The sequence below is a fragment of the Dromaius novaehollandiae genome, chromosome 19 (genome assembly GCF_036370855.1).
Source record: "Dromaius novaehollandiae isolate bDroNov1 chromosome 19, bDroNov1.hap1, whole genome shotgun sequence".
In the NCBI taxonomy this organism is placed as follows: Eukaryota; Metazoa; Chordata; class Aves; order Casuariiformes; family Dromaiidae; genus Dromaius; species Dromaius novaehollandiae.
In genome coordinates this window covers 10,785,093-10,809,685 of record NC_088116.1, presented here as the reverse complement: position 1 = coordinate 10,809,685, position 24,593 = coordinate 10,785,093, and the positions used below count along the sequence as shown (strand labels likewise).

General features: G+C 45.3%; 1 long non-coding RNA gene across 1 annotated transcript; it reads right to left on the bottom strand.

Moving 5' to 3' along the window:
- Positions 1-14,272: 14,272 nt before the first annotated feature.
- Positions 14,273-24,027, bottom strand: LOC135330290 (uncharacterized). The gene is made up of 3 exons (XR_010392214.1): positions 23,990-24,027; positions 22,022-22,235; positions 14,273-15,217 (listed from the first exon to the last, which is right to left on the bottom strand). It is a non-coding gene; the product is annotated as an uncharacterized LOC135330290 (long non-coding RNA).
- Positions 24,028-24,593: the final 566 nt, after the last annotated feature.

The window sequence follows — 24,593 nt, the reverse complement described above, 5'->3', positions numbered from 1 at the left end:
AGCACAGTCAAGCCTGGGATGTTCCATCAGAAACACAGGCAGGTTAAGCCAGGCATTTTATAGCCAGGGACACTGAAGTAGCTTGATACTGGCAGCGAGTTAGATGCATGTGTTGGTCATATTTGCAAGAGTGGTTTTGGGGGCTGCCTCACACGTGGTGCGGTGCACCCCACCACCAAGCAGAGCTCTCTGCAGAGAGCACAGCCATGTTCACCCCCTGAATTTAATCCACCGGCATTCCCCAGTCAGCCCCTGGCTCCTCGCTTTGCGATATGGAGTGAGAAATGTTTCCTTTCCCTGTCATGTCTACGTGGGTTTTAAACTCTTCCCTGTGGGTCTCTCTCTCCCTGAACGTGCACAGCGCTCTTGGCACAACGGGCCTGCCATCTGAGTGAGGACCTCTAGGCAATATCAGAGCGTAAACAGCCATAAAGACACACCGCGCCTGGAAAAAAGGTTGACTTGAAAAGAGAGAGAGGTTAAAAAGGAGATGTGAAGTTGTTTTCTTGCCCTTCGGGGCTGTGTCTACATGAGCCAATTTAATACCTATTACTGCAAGTATTAGCGCAGACAAGGCTTCGGTATTTCCATGGAGCCAAATTATATCCCTGAGCTGGCATTTCTTTTTCCATCCTGTAGCTCTAACGACTGAATCATGCATGCATGGAGGGGGATACAACTTTTATGACAGCTTCATTCTCCTGGAGGTTTTAAAGCCCCATTTCCTGCTGAAATAAACTCTATGGCTCACTCTATATCAAAGTTGCCGTATTTTGTTTGCTGGGTGCAGGAGAGCTTGACTCCTACTTTGCATCAGGGCTGTGCTGGTAACACCGTGGGTGGCCAGGCTGGGAGAGGGGACAGGGACTTCCAGGTGTGGGTCTGAGCACTGCAAGGAGGAGGAAAGGCCACCAGCTGAGCCAGCAATGGGCAACAAGCTTCCAGGCACGGTAGCACTGCAAAAAAGGACAGAGCTTACTGGAGGTGTTTTATAGACTGGTCCAGTGACCATGGTCTCAGCAGTAACTCTATGGAAAGGGAACGAGCCACCTCCAGACTAGCTCGCATGTGTGCTTTGGCCAAACAACGTAGGGAGCACTCAGGTGGCATCTCTACCAGTAAATACAGCCTGCAGCCTTCCTGGGGAGGGCAGGGGCAAGGGCCAGGTCTCTACATCTTTCCAACTCTACATTGCCTGCACGTCTTTCTGTAGGCTACTCCCAAATACTTTCTGTGCATGAAGGGCCATGCATGTTTAGGTAATGGAGAGCTTGACACTTCTGAAGAGTGGGTCAAGGAACTTACAGTACTGAGCAGGGGCTGCTTAAAAGAGGTCAGCAGGAAGCACTTGGCTCAGGTCTGAGCTGAGTTCAGGTGGTCTGAACAGGGGCCTTGGCACAGCTTCTCCCCACAGCTCACATCTTAGTGGTCTCCCAGCATCTCACAGCAACAGCTTCTGAGGAAGGGAAGGATGGATTCAGTATTAGCCAAGTCCTTTCTGCAGAGGGCAGAAGCATCGCTTCAAGAGACTTGTCGGCTCAGAGGTAGCCCATGCGAATTGGCTGCTTGCTGGTACAGGGAAAAAAAAAATCAGTCTCCTGGAGCTCCATAGGTCACCTCCAGACTTTTAAAAAATGTTTTTAATGACTCATATCATGTCCTTCAGATGAGGTGTTAAACCAGGCTTCCTGGAGGGTATCGAGCTGGAAGTTTAAGGCTGCACAGCACTTTTTCAGAAGCAAAGGGAATGCAGCAGCACTGGAGCAGAGTCTGAGACACCACCGCACTCTCTCAATCAAGCACGCTCAAATGCCAGACTGTGTGAATCACTGCACATTTGCCTGCTTGGTCCTTGAACGCAAACAACTAAACACAAAGGTAGTGCGTCACATTTGTGAGAGACTCCTTCAGAAGACCTGGTTGAGTCTCTTCTCATTGTTTATCTTCTGTTACACTGTGCAAGGCACAGGGGCATTTAACAAATGCAATAAGGCTCCCTTAGCAGAATGGTGCTTTGTTTGGATAAAGGCTATCTGAATAAACTGGAAATTTCCACTGCAGGAGATGCACACCTCAGAAATGAAATCACAAGATCTGTGAGTGCTGGGTATTATTCAAGCACTTTAAAATAGACCTCAAAGCAAGAGGAAGATTGTAGGTGCCATTCATTCAGCAGGCTGCTGATATTTTCCCCTCCTCCACTCCCTGGCAGCATGGAGCCAGAGCAAATAACAGCAATAATACAATGCTGTAAACCTTGGAAGAAAAAAGGCATCTGTTGCCCATCAGATATTACACCTTGGTGACCGTGCAGCTCAGTAAGTATGAAAGTGATTACTTATACCTTGACAGAACGGCCACAGCACACAAATGGGAAGCTTTATACAGCAGACTAGCAAGGAAGACCTATTAACAGCAGGAGAAGTCACCATTTCAGCTGTGAGAATATGTTGGTGTTTCTTCTATTGCTGCTGCAAGACATTCATTGCAAAACAGCTGCAGGTTGACGAAGAGCATATGGGCCACCTCAGGTAGCCTTGATTTCACCTGGGTGCCATTAATCAGCACACATCTGCCGCAGTCACAGGGGTCATCCCCCTCCCTCCTGCCCCTATATGAGTTACACATAAAGTCACTGGAGATTGTCACTGCAGTATCAAACCGCTAATGCCAAGACAAATATCTATTATCTAACTACCTACTAGCCTTTGTCCACGTTCAACAGCAGAGAAAACCCTGCCTTTTCCTCTTTGTTCACTTCTCGTTTGCTTCCCTTGGACACTAGCATAAGTACTGTAGGATCACAGCAAGGCAGGTTGAAATACATTCCCTTGGAGGATTTAACACCAGCCACCAGTTCTGGTCACTTCTCCAAGAATTAACATGCCAGAGGTGAAACTTCAGTTCATTCATTTCTTCCCTGGAAGGACAGAACTTGCTTCCCAGTCTCTCCTCGGTTCTTTTGGGGACACACTGAGCAAAATTATTTGCCAGCGGAAGTTTGGAAGTAAATAGCATTACAGTTTGGCATGGGATATTTGTTTTTCTAAATGCAGGAGACACCCAGTGCTATAAATGGGCTTGTAAGACTTGTTGCATTTACAACAGACAGCATACCCTCAAGGGGAAATACTGCGGGCAGGGCTGGTTACCCTGTTCCAAGAAAGATACTGTGGAAGTAGAAGGAGCTCACAGGAGAGTATCCAAAATCAGACATGAAGAAAAGTCAAAGGACAGGAAAGATTTCAGAGCAGACAGTCCACAAAGACAGAGCATGTGAGCCAACGAAAATTGTGGCAGCCAGAAATCGTTCTTCTCACTTAATACAGGAGCAATAAACCTTTCACTGGAGTGGGAGAGGAAAGATAAAAAGCAATTCAGATTATTGTGTCATCTTCTGAAGTAGCTGGATTTCACAAGTCTTCAAGGAAAAACACTGGACCAGAAACTCGATCCAGCAGCATCGACATTCTTATGCAAAAAGGCTAGCCTATTGCGAATACAGGCCCAAAGACTAAAATCTTCTCTCATCCTGCTCTCCAAACCCCTCTGAAATCAGTGCATGAATAAGATGAACGTGTGTTCTGTCTCTCTTTTTCTCCTCCCAAGTCAACATAGGCTCTGTTAGATCCAGCAAATTAAATGCAGAGGAGACAAGATGTGCATTACAGAGAGATACGCAAGTAGAAATCTGGCTTCTGGTCCAAAAAAATTTGAATTATGTTTTGCTGACATGACCCCCGTATCATGCAACACTGATGCTCAAGAATCTTTAAAAAAAAAAAAAAAAAATGCCATAATGGAGGGTCTCCCCCGTCCCCTTACAGCAAAGTTTCCTCTGTTCCCAGTCCGTAGGTTTTCTCCTCCCCTCATCATCCTGCCTCAAGTTCTGAAAATATGTACCTGCATTTCTCCAAGTCATTCTTCTAATTGCCCATAAAGATTCAAATCATGAACCGCAACTCTAAGCTTTTCACAGGCATTAGGGGAGTATTAAATGGGAAATTCTAAAACTAAATTATAGTTTCCCACTGCAAATGTTTTAAAGAAATATATCTGCTTTTAATTAGAAAGAAAAATAAAGAGTCCCACAGTTGACTACAGCCTCCTCCCTACCTACCACATACACACAAGCTCCAGCCAAATCCTCACTGGGAGCAGAGCAACAGAACTCCCCAGGAACTGCTGCAGCTACATCCACCGGCTCTGGCTGAGGATCTGGCCCTGCTGGCATCTCGACAAGCTTGAAAATCTCTGCAGAAGATCCCTTGTCTCTCTCGTTCCAGGCAACTTGGGTTCCTGTTGAGCATCTCACACCTCTCTGCTGGGAAGGTGTGATTTATTTGGCAGCTGGGCTTTCCCTCCCAGGGAGCTTCCTAATAGATCTGTGAAAGCAAAGGTTACATGAAGGCAGCTCCAAGGATGAAGTCATTGGCTTTTTCTCCAAGACTGGAAATTTTAGCCAAGCTTGATGGTTTCAATAAAACAAAGCTTGCAAGCTCACTGTTTGCCTGACCGGGATGATTTTTCGCCTGCTGCAGCCCCAGGCTGGGATTTGGCCAGAGGACAGCAGCCCCGGCACCGCCTGACAGGGCGACAATGAACTGCCTTGTAGTGACAAGCGAGGCACTTTCTCTAAGCTGTCTACAATTGTGTGTCAGGCCTTGATTACACGGGGGATTTAAGCCGCCGGTGCCAGCACAAACCCGTCCTTTAGGCAGCCTATTCAGTCATTCCCCTGCCCAAAACCGAGATACGCCGCATCGCTCCTCTGTGACTTACAGCAGCGCTGCCCGTCTGCAGCAGGGGCTGGCATCAAGGCAGAGCCTTAGACACAGTTAGTTGAGTTACCTCTGCTCTTTATACATCTGTTTCGATAGCACTCAGCTACTGCATTCAAACCTCGATACTCAAATTTAAGTGTGCTGTTTTGGGAGAGAAAAAAAATTCGATATCAGTCAAGCTAAGAGATTTGGGAGATTTCAGTAAAACGCATTGTCCATGCTGAGAGATTGCTGGTAGTTACAATGGCTCATTTCCAGGGACTGATAAGAGATGTGCATACCACATGAGATAAGAATTTTCCTAAAGCAGAAATGCATACATATAATGTACTGCTGTATAATAGATAGGCATAGAGACGCACAGCTGAGATAACTGCAGTGCGCATTTAGCAATGCAATATGTTGTCTTTTTGACCTTCTCGCCAACCTACTGCCTGCTAATCCATCTCCCCCAGGACTTGTTCCAAAATCCCGGAGCTTTGAACAGCTCCCAACTAATGCTGTAGGGGGTGGGGGAGGAAAAAAAAAAAAAAAAAAAGAAAGAAAGAAAAAAAAAGAAAAAGCCCAAACCAACATGCTGAAAGTGTTCCTCTGTCCCAGAAGAAGCTACATCACAGCCAGAATTACATTGGCTTGGGGGTCTCCCAGGCAAAATTCAGTCCAGGCCCTTTTTCATCTTAATTGAGCATTTGCTTTTAATTTTGGAAGGTACTGAGTTAATGCACTTTGCATTTTTTATATTTGTATATAATTACATGCTGTTATGGTAACTTAGGCCAGATCCATGTCCCAGTGACATTAGTGTAACTATTTCCATGAACTTCAGTCAGAAAACAAAACTCCAACTCCAGCAGAATTGATTAAATAGTTAAAAAAACAATCTTGTAAATATTTTTATGAATGAAAGTGGCTGGCTGTGACTCACTAGCATTTGGAAAACCACAGGGCATTTGGGAAATGTCTGCAATTCCCAAAAGCTTCACACAAGTCAGCATGAATTAGCATTCACCCCAAATTTCATAGTCTGTTATTCATTGCTCCCTAATTTAAACCAACCTGGAAATAAAAATGATACAGTATGACCGAGGTGACCAGTCACATACCACGCAAAAATGAATAACACTGAGTACTCACAGAGGACTGAACCGCTCATTGAGTGCAGCTTTCCAGCCAAAGGGTCTGAAGCAGAACTTTAACCAAGAGAACTGAGTCAGAATTGGTTCCTGAACGATTCACAAATGAAAAGGCAAAAAATTAGAGCAAGTTCACTCTATCGGCTGCAGCAACATCCAAACCACTGAGGTCCATAAATTGCTGCTCTGCTTATAGAGTTAATGGTCTCCCCACGGCAGAGTCACAAACGTGCCCTTTGCGAGTCCCGATTCCTCCCATAAGGTTTCTGGGGAAATAACAAATACCCTCCTATCTTTCCCACCTTGGAGGATGGGGAGAAGTTCAACATGATGTGTGTATGTGTTGGGGGGGGGGGGGGGGAAGGGTAAAAGCAGCTACAGGATACAGGATTGGCTTCCAGCCATTCAAAATCATTATTTACACGAGCTGTGATTTAATTTCATTCCGAGACCTGCAGAACAAAGGACTCTTTCAAAGGAAAGACACTAAGACTGTGAAAAATGCCAGATCAAATTTTCTCGACCAGAGAAATCTAATTTTTGATCATATTAGGTATGACTGGTCCTTTCGATGACCTCATAACATGGATTATAGGTTTGGATTGTTTTATCCTCCTAGAAGCTTGCCATGCTGTCTTGACTGTGCTTCAGCACTTATGGTTACGAGGCTTGAAGTATATTCTACCTTTCAATAACAATCCTTAGAAGACACACAAATATTTTTTTGCTAACTCTTTCATTCCTGACAGTATTTACTGAGCTCCAAGAGACATTATAAAGTTCAGTTAACTAGTAACAAGCCTGGAAAACAGAGCAGTGTTACTTTTTCAATGCTTGCTATGCCTCAGTTTTCTACACTGTGAAATGCAATAGTTACAGTAAAATGCAAACAAAGAATATTTGTAATAATTACATTGCCTGTAGTGAATTTTCACCCATTAAACTCAGAGATGGACCATACCCATCACAGCCAATTTATTCATCAGGGAAAGGATTTCCTGCTCAAAGTACAGATAAGGGGTCCTGGCCGCTCTTCACAGCCTGAACAGGGTATAGCTTTCCTGCAGGAACATGACGCATTTTTCAGAGAACAGAGAGGACATCTGCTGAGGTAATCGATGATTTGAAACCCTCTCACAAAAAGCCCTGTCAAAGGGCAAACAGAAAGGGAAGGCTGCCTTCCCCAGGTGTGTTATGCCAGGGAAAAGCAAGCTTTGGCAGGTCTGCAGAGACACAAACCCACCCAGACTCCCCAGGCATTACCTTTGCTCATTTGCTTTACTTTAAGAGTGAACCGCAGACTGCTACGGAGTTCTGGCTTGGCAGCTCTAGAGACAGCGCCAACTCTCCATGCAACAGGTACTCAGTTTTTGGTCACCCTGAGCCCCTCATGTCACCAAGCCAGGCAGCTTCAACCCTTATTTGATAGGTCTGTGTCCGCACACAGCTGTGCTGCATGACGGTGTGATTGCAAGCCAGCTGTGGCGATGCAAAGGCCCCCCATGCATTGCTCTTGCTGCTTAAGCTGGCAAACTTCATTTTGATGTTAATCATTTAATCAGAGAGGGAACAAAACAGAGGGAACAAGCGACTGGAAGTTAAAGCTATGCAGAAAAATGTCAGACACCTTTAGCAGGAGGTGGATCAACGCCCGGATCCAGCTGCCCGGCCCAGCGGGGCCGCGCTGCCGGCACCGTGCTCGGAGCGTCCCGTCGGGCTTCGTGCCGGGGCAGCTCGATGAAGTGACTTGGCTGGTGTTACAGGGGCGGTCAGAACCAGCCTTTAAAAAAATTTATTAATAAGGATTTAGTCGTAATTAAATCAAAACAAGCTATTTCGAACAGGGCATGGTTTCCTATGTAAATTGAACTAATTGGTTTAAATATTGCACCATTAGCTAAACAGGTGCAGCTTCATTTATAAAATGCCACAATTTCCATCAGAAAGGCAAGCTCTGTTTTCAGAGCAGCTAGTAGAGCTGGAAAAAGTAGATCAGCTTTTGGGCACAAAAGCCCTTCTTTTGTGCTGAAATCTGAAATAGAAGCAGTTCCCGTATTCATTCACTCCTAGGCCTGCGCTGACAACACTAACGAGGGCTGCACAAAAATTATGAGAGTAATAAATATTTTGCATGCCACATCCCTCTAGCAAGTGGATATGGTTTCATTTGGACAGAAATGTTTTTTTGAACAAATGAAATTACTGACATAATACGTGTGATTTCCTTGATTTTTAAAATACTTCTCTCTGCAGTCGGTCTTTCTCCAAGACTTCTGGAAAAAACAGAAATATTGTTGGCATTTTTAGTAGTTTTGGTTCTTGCTGAACAGCTGACTTTCCTCTCAGAAAGCCTAATCTCTGAAATTTCCAATTTTAATGAAAATATACTATGAAGACTTTCAGCTTTGGGATGAAGACACTGAATTTTGAGACATGGTTAGCCACCTGCTCCACCATGGTTTTGGATGAGCTCTAAATAAAAACTGAGAAAGAAAACTGTCATTTTTGACCGTACCAAACTCCACTCATGACCCATTTATATCTCAGGGCTTGGTGGCAGGTAGCTTTTTAGCTGCTGAGAGGTGTGACTGTGCAGTCCTCTTAGGTGGTATTTCGGTACTATTAGTAACTGTATGTCGCTTTGAAAGAGCTGGGATGACTGATTATTTATTTCGCAAGCACAACGTCCCTGCTCCCTCGTGCTCACGCAGAGCGCTTTGAAGTGTTGCTTTTGCCACATAATGCTTCCTTTTCTCTAAACTGCGCAGTACCCCCAGGAACAGAGTAAAGATTTGTTATTTGTCTACTGGGGAAACTAGAGTTTCATAGATCTTACTTTATTTGGAAGTCAGAAAAAAACAATCTTCTGGATTTTCCTCGTCTATAAAAAGAGCAATGTAAACAACATCTCCAGTATCTCGCGGGTGGCGGCGGAGGGGTTTCCTCTGCGACCCTCTGTGCCGAGCCTGGCCAGGTCCCTCCCTGCCCGTGTTTTAGAGCGGCGCCCAGCAAACCGCTACCTTTCCATGTCTCGTGTGTTTCTGTTATACAAAACCCATATTAATTCACCTCTGCCTGAAACTTGACACACCGAATAGCATGTTATCCCACAAGCGATTGCTGGGGTTTGGATTTGTTTTTAATTGCATGGCATTAATCAGCCTTTGGAAGTTTTTTTTTCTTTTTTTGAAGCACAGCACAGAGTTCACATAATTGCCTAAGCGTGGCCTGCTCAGAGCAGCCAGGATTTTGGCAGGAGGAGATGCTGAGAGCCGAGCACCGAGGGGCTGAAAGGGAAGGGAGGACCATCAGCAGCCTCTGGAAATGCTTGGTGCCAGATGAGGCCAATGGGCGTTGCGCTGTTTGCTTCAGTAGGAACAGATTTTGTTCAACCCCAAGAGCTTTTGCAGAACCATTCCCCTACCACTTGGGCCCTGATGAAGTGTGGTGAAACCCTTTCACCTCCCAGGGCAGCTGCATGGCCCAGGGATCTGCCTGCAAGCCTGAACCCACCAGCGTCCTGAGAACAGGTCAGGAGTTTTCCTCCCCGTCCATATCACAGAATCCGGGAAAAAAGTTTGCAGCTGTATCTTGCACTACTGCATTGAAACCAGAGTTTTAGAAACTCTGAAAGCAAAAATCATCCAGAGCAAATTCCAGCTGCTTCCATGATTTTCACCAGTGTGTCATTTCAATCTGCTGAGTGGATGTAAGAAAGAGCCATCAGCTTTCGCAGCCGTGCCTGTAGCAGGAATCCCGTCAGTTCAGCAACACCTGTAGCATACGCACGGGCTAGGTTTCCAGCTGGTGTACATTGGCACTGCTCCACTGGTTTTAGCAGAGCTACACTGATTCGCATCACCTAAGGATCTGACCTTAGGGAGCAGACTGCTGCCTGCATTTACTCGGTGAGTGCATGTCATTTTGGCACGCAACTACCGAATGCCAGTTAACAGCCTTTTCTATGCATAGCCTGATACTGGCTGCAATCATCAGAGGAGATAATGTCATACATTAGGGTCTGAACCTCACTGTAGCACCTTTATGCAGTCAAAAGTCCTGTTCTATATATACCTCCAGATAAAAACGTATACTGCAAAGCAATGAGGGCAGCTAATCTCATTATGGGGATGCATCTTACAACCTCTTCAAAATGCAGTGCGAGCGCGATAAAACAGGAGACAATAATTCTGCAGCTTCTTATTTCCATGAAATGAAAGGACATTATCAGAAGAGCACATTACAAAGCGGACATCAGCTGAACCATTCTGAAATCCTCCTTGTTGAGCCATGCAAAGTGAGTCCATTTTCGCCATTGCCTTCATGACACCAACCTCCCAGCATGACACCATGGGAGCTGCAGCAGGGCAGGAAGACGAACAGACGGGCTGAAATTTGGAAAGGCAGAATGAGACCTGGAAGGGCCAGAAAAGGGCAAGGCAGCAGGGCTCAGTGTGTGAAATGAAGGCTGGGAGAGCCATGGAGTGCCCGCAGTTCTTTAAGAAATCATGACGTGGCCCGATGCTACATGTGGATAAATGATTTAACCCCTCTGATGTCTACAGCCCTTTGTTAGAAATCCCGTGTAGATTACAGGTTCTTGCTATGGAAAACTGAAATGTGGTTTGAACAACACCAGCTTATTTGAACAACACCAGCTTATTAGCAATCGCCAAGTGAAGGTGGGTTTCAACAGCTACCAAAGCAAATTAGCCACTTAGAAAAAAAAAGGCGTATAAGAAAGTGCAGAACTGGGCTAAGAGAACACTGTTTGCAGTACTGTCTTCATTTAAAATGGGACAATGTGCATGTTATTTTATAGGTTTAACCCACTTAATGGTTCTGAAGTTATATTAAATGTCTCAGATTACTTCCAGCCGTGTGCAGGGATAAAAGTAGTGACACCAGCTTCTGTTATGAACAAGGTGACTATGGAGCCTCTCCCGTGCGTTACAATCACAAGGTTTCCCCTCAGCATTTGTGAAGGAGCTGCGTGCCAGATTAAAAATCTTTATACATTAAAAATTTCTTATCATGTCTTCTACCACCCTCTTTCTGATTTTGATCTTCACCTAATATGGAAACACCCAGATATGTAGTACCTGGGTTTGGGTTCAACTTGCTTTAATGCAGCTTCCCTACAGGGAAGTCTGTGGTACTACCCCGCCGTGCACCAGCTGTGGGACTGGCCCCGACGCAGGTCGATGATGGCATTCAGGCTGTACATCACAACCCACATGGCACATTTTGTCCTCCACCTGGCTGAACTCTCTGAAGAGACATAGAGGGCATGTTCACATTAGAAAGCAAATGAGTAGGTCAGCAGCAGTTAGCTCACCTGTGGGCAGGTTGGACTGAGAGGCCGAGGAACCGATTGTCTGTGAAGGCTGAACCCACATCCCAGCTGAAAAGCAGTTTTGGGGCACCTTGCAAAGCTGTAGGGTGGGAAGAGGAAAACTTCACTTAGTCCCATCACAAGCAGAAAAATCATCATTAAATGTGAAGGTACAAAGGGCAATTAAGCACCCAAATACTGCTGAAAATGACCTGCATACCCAGTTCTCTCGGATTTTGCTTAATTGCAGAACTGTGATGTGACAGATAGGCCAGATACATGGTATTTACTCAGTATAGGAGAATCAAAATGTCTGCTCTTGAGTAGCTATATGCACTAACATATTTACCTATCATTATGAAGTGCACCAGAGCAGATAAAACCATCAGGTATTAAAAATCAGTTATTGCTAGGATGTGATCATTTGGGGATTTGCAATTCTGTTCTAAACTGGATCGGTATTTTCCCGTTCAGTTTACTGTAGATTTTTAACTTCACTATTGCACTTAAGATGCATGCTATGAGCAGAGTGCAAGCTAGTGGACACACAAAGCATTTCTGTTGGGATGTGACCAGTTCTGTTTTAGGAAGAGTGCCAGGTTCTGGAGAGTCACTAGTCACCATCTCTTTTATTGGAGAAGAGAGCTTAACTGTCATACAGGACATATGGGACACTCTCTCAGGGGCTCGTGTTGACAGAACATTAACTAACATACGAAAGCTCTGGGATCCCATGACATGATCCATCACTGAGTAAAGACAAGTTGCCAGCATCACATAGGATGAATTCATAGAGGAGCCAAATCATTAGCATAGAAAGGTCATCTACTTGTCTGTCATTATAGTATAAGACAGATAGTCTATAATGTGCGCAGGAGTTCCCCACGGAGCAGCAATCAGGCCCTCCTCACTACAGTATTTCATTGTTCTTTTTAAAGCTGGTGAAGAGCTTTCCCATTGAAATCTATCGCTATTATAAACACCTAAAAGGAAATGCATAAATCTACTGTGTTCTTTGTGTGAGCATGGATGTCCAAGGATAAAAGTTCCTTGCATGTATGTTACTGATCTCCACTAGACACAGTCAGACCTAAAGATTTTTTAATAGACTCTATATTGCTAGCAGGTAAATAGGATTTTAGTTCTGTCTAAGTAGCAGAAATCTCTGCATGTGAAACAAAAACTCTAGCTTTTTCTCCATGGCTATACCAAAAGCTGTGCCACATAGTTTAAGCATGTGGCTTAATGACCATGAATGGCAATACTACCAATGAATGACAATACTACTAATTCCTCCAGCTGTATATCCCAGAAGATGAGGTAAAGCCTGCCAAGCAAGCACTAGCTGGAAAATTCTTTTAATCTCATCAGCCAACCTGCTGGATCTGCAAATAACATCAGGAAAATGCCCCAAGCAAATGCAACATGTTTTGGAATGGGACAAAAGTCAGTTATCTCACTCAGCCAATGGTGAGTGTATGGTTTATGTCATTCCATACCAAACTTGGATATAATCCCACTTGGCAGTCGAAAAATACAGAGACAGCCCAGCTACGACTATTATGTTATTGTCATTGTAGTGAGTCTCTTGTAGTTGAAGACAGCTGCATAGCAAGGGGAGTACGTAGTGCTTAGTAGCTTTGCAGGTTCTCCAGGCTTTCCTGTGGTGCCTTATTTCACACAATTTCTGTAGCTGCCTCTCTGTAGCTACGAGCAGAAAATCAGTGGCAAACTGTAGCCAGTCAAGCCTGTCTTTGGAGTGTCCTTGAAATGCTGCCTTGGGCAGCCATGCTTCTTCCCGAATGACCCTTCACTGCGTATGGGCTGCTTGGGCTTTCATGCATCATTCGCCTGAACAATACAGTGATCGCGCGATAATACCGCTGCGTATTTCAGCCAGTCTATAGGTCAGGTTGAAAACTTGACCCTAAACATCAATGACGCATGTCTATAGTGGTAGTATTTCACAAACTTTATGAGAAGACCTTGAAGTCTTTACAGTGCATCCTCTCTCAGGCACACTGTCCTTTCTGCCTTTGTGATAACCTTGCTGGCAAGCAGATCTATAGCACCTCATATTATTTCATTTCGGAGGTGCCCATTCAGAAAAGAGGCACTGAAAATCCATAATGATTGAAATATAGTAGAGTTTGAACCAAGGTCATACTAACTTGAGAGATGACCTGCTGTGTTCAAGATTAACTCTACCCAATGCACGTGCTGCTGGGTTTACAAGTATTACTCTGAACCACAAAGATTCAGAGTAACTAAAAAAAAAAATGTTTGCAAGGAGCAGGGGGGTGTCACTTCTAGCAACAAAGGAGCCTGGACAGGAATGAGCTGCTAATTGGAAACTGCTCATGGACTGCTGGGGTGGAAGAGTAATGATGTCGGACAAATGAGTTTGGACTGGTAGATACAAAGGGCAGAAGGAAGCAATACCATCATTTCGCTTATTCTCTTGCGTAAAACAGGCTAGTGAACATCACTCTGAAATTCCCCCAGCAAGACCTGTGTACTTGTTTGAGCGAAGCTTAATTCTGGGAGGAGTTGGGCCAAAATCCAAAAATTCCAATTGACCTAAATAGGGCCAAATTTTCACAGTGCTTTGGGCAGAATGAAAAATCTATGTTCTGTGTTATATAAGCAAGACGGCATGCCTGCCCAGGGAGCAGGGGCTGGTTGGTTGTGAGAGCTACATTAATATGCTATTGGCATTTTATGCACAGAAAAGGTGACCTATTGTGTTGCCTGTTAATAGATCTTCTACCCAGGAATGTTTCTAAAAGCCAGCTAAAATGTTAGCAAGCATCCTCTGTTCAAAGTTGCACCGGTTGACCTCAGAGCGTTATTTTCAAAGGATTTTTGAAACCTATTGCAGAACAGCTGCGTGATGTACTTATATCAGTTTTGTCCTAATTGAGATCGACTACAAACAGGCTTAGCCTAAGCTGAAATAAGCACTCTTACACCGGTGGAGTCTATGCGTACGCCTGACTGTGTGCAACAAAACTCCAATTTTATTGTGGTCAAGTTCCTGGTTAAAAGACAAGAGGTTTTGTAAAATACACAAAGCCAGCTGTGAGTGATAGAAGAAGGACTGTGAATAATCGGCTAGATATATCCACTCTTAAAGGAAATAAGGGAAATTGGATTTTTGTGTGTTAGCTATCTTCAAAAGACAGAGCTAATGCTGCTTGAAAGTTTTCTAGAAATGCAAGTTCATCAAAATGGAAATTTGCTACAGGAATATGTCCACTTCAACAACCTTTGATTCTGAAAACACCCTGAAATGAAGTGCTCAGTGGCAGCAAGCCATTCCGGCTTGACATTGTTGGAAAAGAGCAGTTTGAGCTAGTTTTCAAATTATTTTTTGGCTTCACAATTAAAATCATTCAGAATATGAGGGTTTTTTAATCACTGAAGGCAATGCACAGCAGCTCAGTCCTCCTGAAACAGAGGTTCTGATAGACATAATCCACTTTCTAATTCACTTTGATAGAGAAAAATGAAAATATCCTACCTAGGTCCCAAGCCTGTATTAATACTTCTCAGAGGTTTGGACTCAAGGTCCTTGATGGCTCTAGACAATCTTTTTAAGACAGTGCCTTCAACCCTTGCTCTGTTTCTCCTTCAATCTCAGTCCGCCAAGCGGCGTCACCCCAACATCACGCCAAAGGTCCAGAAGGACACCGCTGATGAGGTGCTTGGCTGAGGCATCTTCAGGTGGTTGCGTGCAGGGAAAAGCGGACCTGGTGGCCAGCACCGTGAGGAGCTGAGCACCCCTGCCCCTTCCCAGGGCGCTCCTGGCAGCTCACGCCTACGGGCCCGTCACACCGCCGAGACGTTGCTCATTGCTGGCGATGAGGCAGCCGTCGAGGAGTGCATGAATTAACGTCTGTACTGCGCGCTTCAAGGGCAGTCAAATCCAACAAAGCGCTGCCTTACATTCTCGCCTGTTTCTTCTGTGTTAACAAAAGAGGGGGAAGAAAAAAAAGAAGAAACCTAAGTAATGGATTTTTTTCTGCTTCATTTTACTCCCACCTCCTCTGCCCCCTGTAATCTGATTTTTTACACCTCATTTATGTGTTTTTATTCAGCTCATCTTTGTGTTTTCTTTTTTTCACACCTTTGGATCAGCTCTCTCCCCATGTCTGGCACCTGTGATTATATCCTTCAGCTTCACAATGCAGACTTGCAGAACAGCATTTAATAACAGGGAGGATTTGACTGACTGGAGCTTTGATAATGGTGGTGGGAAAGGCACAATCACTGCCTTTTCAACAGTATACTTTGCGCAGAAAGCATTCTACAGTGTCACAATCTGATAAAAAAATCCCAGATTCCACCCATAATTATACCTTCTCTCCTTTACCTATCCACCTTCTTTTCAAAACTAAGCTATTGTGGGTGACACCAGCCTCCTGCGAGGTGGGGGTGGTGGGACACAAACCTATGGAGAGAGAGAGAGAGGAAAAAAAAAATTCAATTCACCATGAATTTTTGCTCGGCCTTCCTGTCTACCCACGCTTGCACACCACGTCTTTTCTTCAGCTGTCACCTTGCGTTTTGCCGTGGGTAGGCCGACTTTGTGAGATCTTGGGATGAATAAATGAAATTAGAGTGGCTGGCGTTGCCGGTCAGTTATTAGAAAAGGAAACGTCAGAGGAAAGCGGAAGGATTTCTGGGGGATTCAAATTCAAGACTAAATAAGAAGCTGCCACATGTTCGGACAGCGGCTTCAGCAAAGGGTCCTAGTGGTGGTGAGGAGGGATGGTCAAGGTTTAGCGCTTCCAGAAATGAGGCCCACAGGCACCTCACTGCCTTGGAGTTTCTCAGGATGAAGGACTCTGCAAAAGCTCGGAAAAGGCATGCTGACCCTTTCCAAAGTGCAAGCTGCTGTGCTGAGCAAAGGTCCTTGTCCCTAAGGCAATGCAGGGTACTTTCCCCAGCTTTGGTCAGACTTTGGATTAGGTCCTGGGAAGATCTGAGCGTCTCTTCTCAGGCTTGTTATAAACAAAGTTAAACCATCCAAGGTGCTATAGAGACCAAGACATGCAGCAGTGCTGAGACCTTGGGGCAGCTGAGGGCTTTTGGAAAGGTCCATGGGCCTGAGGAAGACAGGAGTGCGATCCCCAATGCTCGCTCCTGTTGCTCATCCAAACAGTGGAAGAACAAGACCCCCAACACATCTTCTGAAGCAAGCTCAGATTTAGGCTAGCTAGAAATCTGGGGGGACCCAGCATCCAAGACGTGGCTCTTGAAGCACAGTCAGCGCAGTGCAGTTCTGCACGTGGGGCAGTCGCTGCCATTAGCACCGCTTGCTCTGTATTTCCCTGCTCACTCTCTGCACTTGACTCACCAAATTTCCAGTAAGCTGGGACATTGCATCCATCAATGCTGGCAAATGGCCAGCACTGTGAAATGGTTTTTAAGAACTATCCTTGGGAAGAGCTTCCTGTAACAGCTGTATAGGCCTGGGCAGACAGGGCATACCTGATTTTAAATGGCTGGGGAAGCAAAGGACTGAGCAAACATCCAGAGGGGTTTTAATGACAGGGCTACTGGCATCAACTTCTGGCTTCACAAGCACCCCAGCAGCCCCCGCAGAGATGTCGACGCCACGCAGAAGAGCTGGCATCGTTCAGGCACTGAAGACAGTCTGCACCAGGCACGGGGCATCTTTCCCATGACTTCGCTGCACTTTGGAGGGGGGCTTAGCAAAGAGCAACACCTGGTTTTCATAAAAGCACAAGCAGCTCCAACAGCCAACACAATCATGTTACGCTGAAGGGGCTTTCTAACCCTGGCATCGCGGCATGATGCTTTCTGCATCACGGTCCCTCCCAGCTACCCAGGGCTGACGCCTGGTGCACACTCGCGCCCTGCCTTACCCCAGCCGGAGCTGGGGTCTGACTGATTAGAGAATGTTTTCCTCTTTCTGCAGCCAACGTTGCGGCCCTATGGCAAATAACAGCATCTGGGATGGGGCTGGCATAGCTACTAAAACTATAAACTTTTTTCTTCATCTATATCTTCTTTTAGAATGAATTAAGCATTTTTTTCCCTGTTCAAGTTCCCTGTTCAAGCTCCCTGTTCAAGCTTATTTCAAAACATGACAAAAAAAAAAAAAAAGAAAATCTAACTAACTCCAAGACAGAATCTATATGGTCTGTGTATGCGTCTGAGATCTTACTTTTCAAAAGTGACTTTTAAATCAGTTCTTAATATTTGCTCCTTTATTACTAAAAAAAAGGGGGGGGGGATTACTCTTAAAATCATTGCTCAATTTTCAGATATTTTCTTGGCAGAGTGTTTCTATTTGTGCTTTTTTATTTCCCTAAATTTAATTTAAAAGCATAGCTTTGCTCACTCTTATGCCCTTCATTACCAAAACCCCAAACACTTCATTTTTCATTAATGAGACACTTTTGGTAAACCTGAAACTATTTTTTTTATTTATGGGGGGGAGGGGGAAAGGAGTTTTTCCAAAACATTATGTTCTGTTTAGGCAGGAAATCCAAAAGAAATCTGTAGTTCATACAGTTTTACCTGGAGCTCTAGCTTCAAATGGAAGAGGAAAAAGGAAATACCTGTTCTTAAATTATGAATAGTCTAAGAATTAAAATACCAGAGCAGTGAAACACACATTAAATGATCTTATTTTTCATTCTGTATGGGGACTGGACTGTCTTCCAGTACGGTTGCTTCACTTGTGGCCCTAAATTAGCAAGCATCCATCGCAGCCATAAAACAAGCACGGTGATGTCAAGCAGCCAGAGGCTCACTGTGAAAAGACAAGAGTATGAAACAACTCCATGATAATCACCATCTTTGTTATACTACTGTGCTATTCATTTTGGGGGAATCATCTTTTTACACTTTATTACACAGTGCTCTGTCTTTCTCCATTAAAATCAATGGCAGACGTAGTAGGCAGCCTGTTTTGTTATGGTCTTCCAGGCAGCTCAGACACTTCTGGGAATCAGGAACAGAAGAATAATGCGTTTCAATAAGCAGCTTATCGACCAAGTAGGAGTTAAGTGAACCTGTGGTGTACTTCTGGAGTTTCTCTCTTCTCACATGATTATTGCGCTTTACTTGTGCTTTGCCTTTGTTCCTTTTGTGATCGATACCATACAACGACTCGCCTGCGCCGCAGCCCCACGTCAGGCGTATATTGGGGATAACGGAGAGGAGCGCACAGCAGGTTTGCTGCCATCTGCCCCACCAGCTCCCTGGTCTCTGAGGTCTTCTGAGCTCTCACTCTCGCCACAGCAAGCAGCCCACCGGAGGTGCAGCTCTTGACCTCTGGATCACCAGGTTCCCGGCCAAAGCCCAGTGCGTGTCCCTGCTCTTCAGGGAGGGACAAAGTAGCAGTAGCTGCATGAGTGGGAGGTCAAAGGAGTCCCAGGATGCAGCAAAATTATTCAACCATTGTGGTGGAGATTTTTCCCAGAAAGGTTAGGAGAGGAAGATACAGAAAGTCACAGGGGCAGCCACATCACTACTTCAGGGTCTTTTGAACAGCACAGGTTAAGACAGATGCGGAGTTTCTCAGCCCTCAAACAACTTCCACTTCATCCCCTATTTTTCACACCCTGAAAATCTTGTCCAGAGCAGAGAGACACTTCCTAGCAGTACCCTGCCTACGGACACTCCAGCAAGTTAACAAACAGGACCTCAAGTTTCTGTACTCCGGGCTGCCAAACATGGCCAATGGTTTCTCTTACTGTCATGTATCCCACGCTAGGAAGCAGCACCATTGCTAATAACGATTCAAAGAGGACACGAGGAAGAGTCTATTGATAAATACATGAGCAACTGTTCGTGTTTTCTCCTAGCCCCTTTAGACAATTAAAGTAAAGGAACTTTAAAAAAATCCACAAAGCAATTAAAAACCAGGGTACTAATGGTCTATCATTTTTTTCATGGTTGAAATGGGAAATTCCAGCAAGCAGCAGTGTGACAAGTCACAGTAAAGCAAGAACTAGGACATGATGAATCTTGTATTTTCTATTTGATGATGAACTGATCATTTTTCAGTTCCTCTTTCATTAGGATATTCAATACCTATTAGACATATCAGATAAGGACACTGCTGGACTGTTCTTTGCTGATTAACTCAAGTATTTTTTAACCTCATGCTTCCTTCACCCTTAGTAGAGTTTTTCTATTTGGACTGAGTGGTCTTTGGAGCAACGTATACCTCTAACCATACGCTTGTTCAGTATCTGGTCTAATAAGTTAGAACCTCCAGAGTGTGCTGCAATACGTATCAGTAGGACACTTCATCTACAACGATGTTTCTCTACCTCTGCTGGGGAGCGTTTGTGAGGAGAATCTAGTCTTAACTGGTTAATTCTTATTGTATTACTGAGAATAAGGAAGTGTTATTTTCTTGGTAGGACCGAGATGGGTGGGTCTTGCCCAGACACTCATTTGCAGTGCCAGGTCCCAGGGCACATTGCAGCTATGCTCTTAGGCCATTAAGGCTGGAATTACCCGTGTGACTCATCCCACACAACGCAAGGGGACTACGCAGGAGATGCCTGAACCAGAGTGGTCCACAGAAGACCTACCCCACACATAAGTAACAAACCTCTGTAACACCCTATAAAACATTTAAAGGTACTCAGGATGAAAGACAATGCTGCAAAATCTGCTCTGCAGATGAGGAAAAAAAAAGGCGCACAATTCTATCAGAGGAGCTGTGTTCTGCCTCCTCCGGTCACCGTCCTACCCCAGTGGATGATTTGTTGGTTAGCTGCAGCATACTGCTGAGGCATGACAAATGTGTTTGCTCTAAGCTGCTGCCATCTCGCTGTCCCCAGCGGCATCCTTCTCTTTGGACACATGCTCAAAGCTGGAATTAGCTCCATGACCAGCCCCACCTCATCAACCCTTGAAATTTTAGCTCAAGACAGTGGTAGAGAAAAGGTGACCCAGGTGTTCTCCTAAGAAGGCAAGAAAGAAGAAATGCTGTCAAGGCATGCTGGAAGGCCAGAGGGAGCCCTGGACAGACGGGCACATTGCTCTTGCTGCTACTCAAAGAGCACTAATGAGGGAGCAGCGATTGCTACCACTGACCTCTTCTACATGGCAATGGTTGCTGCTCTACCTATGTCAGTCTTTGGGAGGGACCGTAGCTAATTTGGCTTTCCAAGGCCCTAATTGAGCGAAGCAGGCAAATGGGGTTGAGGTATGGCCATTTTGCTGTCACAAAGAGACAGTGACCTGTTTTGCCTATACCTAGATCTGTCCTGAAAAGTAGGCAATGACCAGCTTTAGAGCTGAAATAATCTCGGTGCCCAGCATGAACACGTACAGAGTCCATGATCTTAACCAGAATGTGTAGAGGGGCTCCCTGGGCAGTCACGCTTCTCATAGATAAAATTAAAGTCTGAAGAGGTTGGACGGAGAAAAAGAAATCATCCACAAGCTGCCATGAGAGGCTTGATTGTTTTCCTATTTTATACTACCAGGGCCCAATAGATCTTTGCTCCAGCACCAAGAGCTTTGACCTCAGCTCCCCAGATCACACCATTTCACAGACATATCCTGAAGGAGAGGAAGGAAAACTTAATGCCATTTGTGCTCCACTGTTAAAGGAAAGACTCACAGGCTTCAGTGCCAAGACTAAAAGGCTGGGGGAACTGGGAACTGTCATCCATTAAACGCTCCTCCTGCAGGTACTCATTACTGCACCTGCATGACGAGCAGCTGTCTGACCTCTGCCTGATACCAGACAAGGCACACATCATTCCTCTGCCCCTCTGAGGTCTTTTTCTTTAATGCAATTATATGATGTAACTTTATGACAGTTGTGAACAATATATAGTGTTCCCAAAGACTGTAAATGTCTACAGATTATAACCTGTGCCCTGCAGCTCCTCCACATTTTGTGAAACAGCATTTAAAATATTATTTAAACTCAAGACAGGGGACATTTTAATTGACCAGCAGAGCTAGAGATGAAGCCATGTAGCAGGTTTCTTCTGTGCACAAAAGCTGCTCCTGTGCACGTAGTGTGTAAAACATCTGCTATATAGGGCACCTGCCGTGGTATAGGAATGGGAAGTGTGGGAAGATTTTAATTACTCACCATGGCAACCTGCATTAACAGCAATAATCCCCCATAATAAGCTGGGTCTTTCCTTCTCTTACTTCCACATAAATACCTCCATGAAGGACACTGGCACAGCTGATCTGTTCTTGGGTGTCCGATGCTTTGCTACAAAGCTTCCATGCTAGACCCTGGACAGACAAACCAGCCCTCGTCAGTCAAGGCTTTTTGCTCTACCCATGAGAGGGGGCTGGTGCAGGGGAGCTTGCGTGTTCATGATACAGGGATCAGAGGAAAAGATGCAAAGTCTTAGACCTCATTTAAAGTCCAATATAGAAGCTTCCATTAACTTCATTGAACTATGGCTCCAGTCTCAAGTAATAATTAATGTAAGAATGTGTCTTGGGGTCATAAAAGGCAAGGGTCAATATAGGAAATATTTAATATGAACTCTAAGCATAGGGAGTGATGACCAAAGCTTGCACTTTTTAAATGGAGCCCATGAGGGCATAATGCAAATGTCATGACCACAGCCCAGGAGAGCTCACTGTATCCATCACTGCTAATAGGACAGAGGGGCCAGAAGCCACAGCACTGCCCATGAGCTCACATTTCTGGCAGCTCAAACAAGCTAGTCTTGCTTTAAGGTGAACAAACTTGTAGTATTTTTCGGGAGAGTTTATCCTGATATCATTGATCTTACCTCATTGAGCTGAAGTCTGGATTAATTTGAAGCTAAAGCTCTCCTACCAGCATCAGGGAGATGGCCCTCTAGGAATCAATAGAGATGAAACATGGGGTCCCTCCTGTGAGCAGAAACCTCCAAGGCCCCCATCTCCCGCTGGGGACATGCAGCTCCCCTGTGCCACACTGGCAGAGGTGCCCACTGCCAGCCTTTCCCATGCAGACTTGCAGACCTGGGGGAAGCAAAGAGCCCCAAGATAAAACAGAAATCCCAAAGCAGAACAGAAAAATGTCATCAAACCGTCAGTCTGAAACCGCAGAGATGGATGAGGAAAATTCTGCCAAATTTAATGCAGAGCTGCTAGAGACAACAGCGCACCAGAGAGGAGACAGAGCTGCATCAGGCCTAGAATTGCAATCAGGGCCATGACATTTTTACTTCTCATCTGTGTCTCGATCTGTAAAAGTGACTTGAACTTTGCAGGCATCTTTGGATCTGAGCCTTTATGATATCAAGTTCCACTTGTATGTCAAAAATACACCAGTTTTCCCCAGATCTTTTGTCACCTCACAGGGCCCACTGGGAACAGGCAGGAAGGCTGTAAACCTTGCAGCACCTCCTGCCAGCTCACCATGACATAATACATTATCGTTTGACCGAGGTCTGCTTAAACGAATGGGATTTTGGCAGGGAACAGCCTACAGTAGCTGCACAAGTACTCACACATCTCTAGTACCTACATTTCATATTTGTGCACTCAATCTCGTCCTGGTTTCTTTTATGTGAATTTGAGGGCTGCAGAGCTAGAGGGAGGCTGGAAATGATTGGAGTTAGAGCAACACAACTGCAAGATGGATCAAGGCCTCTGCACCCTGATTGAAATGCACTTTTTCAGCTTTTTCCTTGAAGCAGTGCCTGCTTCATTTCCTGTCCTGAAGTTTCATTCGTCCTTCAGAGGCTCCCGTGAGAAAACGACGACAGCACCGTGCACGGGCGACACCACCACCCGCGTAGCTCAGCACCTCCCGCAGGCCTGCTCTGGAGGGGAAGAGCCTCCCGCTTGCTTATTGTTCCACTCCCACATGATGAGACTTTCTCATCGTTTCCCAAGTCCATGCCACCAGTACACGGCCAAGGCATTTCCTCTGCAGAACCTCTCACAGAGGGTGACATTAACTATATTGTTGGAGGCAGATATCGGATAAATAAACAAGCTCAGAAAAATGATGTGGCACTTGCAATGCCGTGTCCTTTGCTTCACCTTGCAGGCTCCTGGAAGTGAGAGCTTGGCTAGATACGGCGCTCTCAAGTCCAGTCGTGGGAATTTTTATGGATCTAGAGAGTGAGTTTTCATAAATCATTTGAATGGTGGAATAACAACATCCCTGCTGCTTGGCCACAGCTTCCCATAGCCCCCAGCTGAAGTAACGCAACAGACACTTCCAGGGAATGAATGAGGTCTTTCCTCAAATGCCATTTCATTCCCCCTTTGGTTCAAGAGCTGCCACCAAGCAAGCAAGGCCCTAGCCACCCCCCGAGGTTCCCTCCTGCAGGCTGCTCCCAAGGGGAGGTTTGCACCCCCATCCCTCCTTCTGCAAACTTCAAGTCACTTCTGAGTGCTGCGGTGGGCTTTGGTGGCTCGAGGAGGAGCTCAGGAGGAAGGCAGGACCTGCTGACTAGCTTTCCTCCTCTCATGCTGAGTGGTTTCTCACGCTAACCTCAGGCTCAGCTTTTATTTTACTGAGTGACAAATCCACTGACTTTAACAAAGCAAAAGAGACTTTGACCAGGTAAGGATCTGGTTCTTAATCACCTTTGCAATAACACTTTGTACAACTCCAGCCCTTTTTATGTGGAGATTTTCATCAATCACGCACAGCATAATCCCGCGAGATGGCCTAATATACTTATTTTATGATGGAGAAAACAGAAGCACAGAAATTCCAGTAAACTATTTAACAACAAACATTTAGAGGCATGACGTACCTTTCAGATCCAGAGCCGGAGGAATGGCAGTACTGGGAAAATGCAAAAGTTCACCTAACCCAGATTCCGTAAAAAAAAAAAAAAAAGCTTTTTTAAAAGCCAGATCACGAGCTAGTTTCAGGGGACGCTGATCCTCAGAAACGTGGAAGTTGGAACAACCCCCAGCCCCCAGGCAGCAGCGTCAGAGCGGCAACGACAGCGTTCGGCTCCTACCAAAGAAACAGCTCCCTTTAGCAGCCCAGATGGGAGCTGAACGCTTTTGAAAAGGTGGCCTAAATTTTTGGTATTGTGCATAAGGAGCATTCAGAGAGACAGGTAGGAAGGAAGCTAAGAGAATCATTGCTGTCATGAGGAAAAAAGGCTTTGTCCAACACACAACCTTCAAAGCTTTACCTGTCCCTGTGTAACATTCCTTTCTTGTGTTTCTTTCATGGAGTCACAGAAGATTCATGTCTCAAAGGCGTCAGTCTCCTGCTTTCCAGATACAGCAGCTTCGCACGTGTATTCCCAGCTCAGCCCTCCCTCCCCAGCGCTGCATGTCCAGGGAGACTTGGGACGACTGAAGCTGGAGACGGCCGAGCTTCCCAGACAATAAGGAGAAATC